Here is a 4,193-nt window from a genome sequence, read left to right as displayed (position 1 = left end):
GGGGTGGAGCAGGGGAGGGGGGCCGGGCGGGGGGAGGCGGAGAGGAAGAGCCGCGGCCCAGGGCTGCAGCGTCGTAGGTGAGGCGCGCCTGGCAGCGCCCAGGAGCGTTCCCAGGAGAGAAAGAGGGCAGGAAAACGGGCGCAGGCGGCGGCCGCGGCGCTGGGGGCCACGCGCGCCACCGGCCTGCCCGGTGCTCGGGAGAGTCCGGCGCACGCTCCACAGGTGGCCCCGGGGGTTACCGGTGTTTTGCGCTACGGACGCCACCCCCCGCCCGCTGCCAGTAGAAACTGGGGTAGATGACTAATTCAGGCGGGGGCAGGGCGCAGGCGGGCGTGCGGTGCGCCGCCAGGAAGGTTCCCTGCTCGCTACGCCTCCGATCTCGCCCTAGATCCCAGGGCGGCGCGTGAGATGGGGTTCCAGTGCACCTGTCTCTCTCCGCGTCTCCACGTTTAGGGGACCACAAGGGAGCGTGGAGAATAGAAAGGGGTCCGGCTGGACGGGTCGCGCCGGCGAGCACGTTCTTTTGGGGGATGCTCAAAGAGTTTGCGCAAAGTTGAGCTTCTCGCTCCGTCTTCTTCCCGAAGCCACTTTTCGCCGCTTGGGCTACGGGTTGGGGTGCCTAACGGGGGCGGTAAGTGGCGAGTGATGAGGCAGAAGGCCTAGAACTGGTCGAAACCAACGCCTCCCGAACTTGGCTCTGCTAGGCCGCGGGCACGGCAAGGCCAGCTAGGCTCCAGACACTGCTCTCCCCTGAGCCCCGGGCCCGACCCCGGCCAAGGGAGCCTGCATCCAGCGCTCTCTCCTTTTACGTTCCAGACATTTCCCCTAAGGGAACCAGGGCGGCTCTGGCCAGGTTGGTGAGCATAGCAGCCTCTCCCCTGTCGCCGATTTCATAATGGGAACCGCGGGGCCTTCTTTTCGCCCTAGCCAAGCGGAGTCCTGGTTAGGGCGTGAGTCTATGTGCCTAAAAGCCCGCGGGCCGATTTGAACCAAACCCCCGATCCTCTCAAAGAAAATTTGAGGCCTTGCTCTTTCCGGGGTGAGTTCTTTGGCTTGTTTCAGATTTCGGCCATCAGAAGTAAAGTTCAGAGAAGTCCCGTCTTCCCTACATTCTCTGGAGTTGGGGAAAGGAAGTCATCTTGCAGTATTTATTTCTTTCATTGCACTTATTCTTTTAATCAGCCGTGAGCTCTTTTAGACCTATCCTCCCAATTAAACCTAAATAAATGCAATTTCATCTCCAGAGTTAGACTTTGTGATTTAAGGGTGCAAATCCCACACCAAACTCAAATCTGGGGCATCCACACCTTTCCCTCCCTTGCCCCGGTGGATCTCAGGGCCCTTCTTCATTCTCTTCTCTGCAGGGGAAGACTGGGGGACTCCTTGACGGAGGTCTTTTGGTTTTCCCCTCAAGCCGGGCGAACTTGGCTGCAGAATTCCTCAGCGTGAGAAAACGCCCGCAGCGCAGGCTCGGCCAGGGTCTGGGCCTCCAGTGGGTTCGACTGAGGTTCGGAAGCAGCAAGATTCCAGCCTGAAGGGGACAGGAGTGAAGCCTGGGCCTGGCTCCCGTGGGTTCACAGTTTGGCTAGCGGTGGGAAGCCGGGATCTTGGGTGGGGCACGCGGATTTGGGGCCTGGAGAGGCCGGCTCCTCCGGCTTTGGCCTGTTGGGCTCCTGGGCCCACTGGGTGGCAACAGCTGGTGAAAATGGAGTCCTTCTCCTTCCCTCGTTGTCTCTTTGTCTCTCTCGGTGTCTCTGTCTCTCACACAGATACTCGCTCTTCTCCCAACGCCCTCTCCACGCCCCCCTATCAGGCCTGGACCCCCGACTCCTGCCCCCAGGCCTGGCGCTGCTGTCCTGGGGTCCCGGCGAGGCCGGAGCATTGACATGCAATGAAGCGACTTGTCGTGGTAATGACGCTCACACACTACCGCGGCTCCGCTGGCTCCAGGGGCGACCGGGGCACTCGCTCGGGCCTTTCTTCAGCGCTCCTAACGCGGGCGGCGGCGCGGAGCCCGCAGGCCTCAATCTGCACCTCAAAGGCGCCCTCGGCGGGGAAACAACAACAGTTTAGCAGCCCCGGCGGGTGTGGAGCCGGAGATCTGCGGGGCTCGGGTCAACAAGGGGGGAGGGTGCAGAGGATTAAGGCCCTGCAATGCCTTCCCCAGCGCACGGATAGAAAGAAAGCGAAACCTAGATTTCCCCCAAGCACACCGTGGCGACGTTTTGGGGGTGCAAGATCCCCTGCTCCCGGGCCTAGGCTTTGGCCTACAGATCGCGCTCTGGGGCTGCGGCCGCGGCTGGGAGGGTGTCGGTCCCCCGGGCGGCCCACCCCCCGACTTCCAGCCGCCACGTTGGGCGGCGGCCCCAGGCCAGCCCGCAGGGTGCGTGGCGCTCGCGCTGGAAGTTGACCATTTTTGCGGAAGGATAGCGGCGCCGAGCCTGGAGCCGGGTTCAGCCAAGGGCCTGCGCCGTCGTGCGCAGGCGGGGACCGAGCGTGCAGGGGAGCGCCCAGGGCGTCGGAGGGAGCCCCTCCGGCTCTGCACCCCGCTTGCGGCTCTGATCCTCTCTCTAACTTTCGCGGGGGGGGGGCGGTTTTCTGGCCTACTCTGCCGGGCTTGGGGAATCGGCTGCGGTCGTCTGGAGAGAGAATTGCCCTTCGGCGGCTGGGGGCGGGGGGGAGAGGGTCCCCCTCCTCTCGCCTTCCTTCCACCTGTTAGGCAACGCTCGCATTCGCGACAGCCTCTACCCTCACGGCGAGGACGCACCGTGAGACCCGGTAGGCCGGGAGATTTGCAAGCAACAGGCCAAGATGGCATCAGAGGTCGTTCCTAGAGCAACTCTGAGGCGAGACCTACTGTTGTTGGGGGATTTGCCGCATTCGAGAGGGAGAAAGAAGGTTGTGACCTAGGACAAACGAGGAAGCTCGGCCAGATGAATTAATTTCTCTGTATTTCCAAGGGTCGCATCCCGTCTTTTTTTTTTTTTTTTTTTTGATCTCCCTTTCCTTAAAAGAAAACCTCTGTTTCACAGAAGAAAAAATGACAGAGCCCCGGTGGGGCGAGCAGGCCCCCGTGTGGACCGGGAGAGCCGAGACTGGCGGACCTGGACGACGGGGGTGGTTCCCGGGCCTCCGGGTTCCGCGCCAGCCGGGCACTGAGCCGCGAAAGCGCCCGCGTTAGTAACTGCACCAAATCATGAAGGAACTCTCCCTGCTTTAATTAAAAAGGGGAATCTTGGGAAAACTGGAGCAGATTAGCACAGCGAAGGGTTGGTTCCCTGCGATTTATTTTGATGCATGCATGACACGGCGCACACATGTCGGTATTTCGGCTCAACTCCAGAAGCGACTGTGAGTCTCTATAGGAGATCCGTATTCCCGTCCACACTGCACCCAGGAAGCCCGTAGCCCAAATACCACGCTGAATTATCAGTCGGCCCTAGCTTCATACCAATGAGAGGAAAATCATTTAACCCCTGCAGCTGTCAAGTAACCTCTTCAGGGTACACTTTTTATTTTACACGCGGCAATTAAAGGATCCCAAACCCCAGCCGAGCGACTGAAGCCGTCTGGCAAAATCTCCAACCTGGGGGGTGGGGTGGGCTGGGAAGCGCGAAGCCAGTAAAAGTCCCAGGGCGCCGCGGCCGGAGGTGTCGGTTGCCGGGGAGCGGAGGCGATCTCTTGTTGGGCAAAAATCCTGACGTGACTTCGCCGGTCTTCGTTTGGTGGTTACATCTGATTGCGAAAGGGATAGTAATTTCTAATAAGATTGGACGGAGCCGAAAGGACAGAGCCGCGGGTGGAGGCAGGGGTGAGGGAGAGGTGCGGAAAGCTGGGCCCCGGCGCGGTCGCTCGGACCCTGCGCAGTGCCGGGCTTTTGCCGGGGCGTCTCCGGCGAGGAGGAGAGAGAAGAGTGGCATGGGGGCGGGGGCGCCGGGGCAGGGCCGCGCGGCGGGGCTCAAGGGAGATTTCGGGGGCTCCCCGGCAGGAGCGCGCTCTAGGAGCAAGTTTGCGGCGTGGAGAGGCCTTTATACCTGGGTCGGAGCGGCCGGCGGCAGATTGTGGTGCTGGCGAGCAATTGGACTATTGTTGATATGCTAATGAGGCGATTAGGCTGTTGGTAAAGGGCAGGAAAAGGGAAAAGTTTCTACCATTAGAGGGAGATCTCCGAGCGCACACGGGAGCTCTTTCCC

General features: G+C 61.2%; 1 protein-coding gene across 1 annotated transcript in view; it reads left to right on the top strand.

The window, feature by feature from the left end:
• The window catches only part of TFAP2A (transcription factor AP-2 alpha), a 21,892-nt gene that overhangs the window by 236 nt on the left and 17,463 nt on the right, over positions 1–4,193 (top strand). The window lies entirely within an intron of this gene.

The sequence above is a fragment of the Lipotes vexillifer genome, unplaced genomic scaffold, assembly GCF_000442215.2.
Source record: "Lipotes vexillifer unplaced genomic scaffold, Lipotes_vexillifer_v1.1 scaffold444, whole genome shotgun sequence".
Taxonomy (NCBI): domain Eukaryota; kingdom Metazoa; phylum Chordata; class Mammalia; order Artiodactyla; family Lipotidae; genus Lipotes; species Lipotes vexillifer.
The sequence above is the reverse complement of the archived record's forward strand: the minus strand, read 5'-3'. Positions and strand labels throughout refer to the sequence as shown.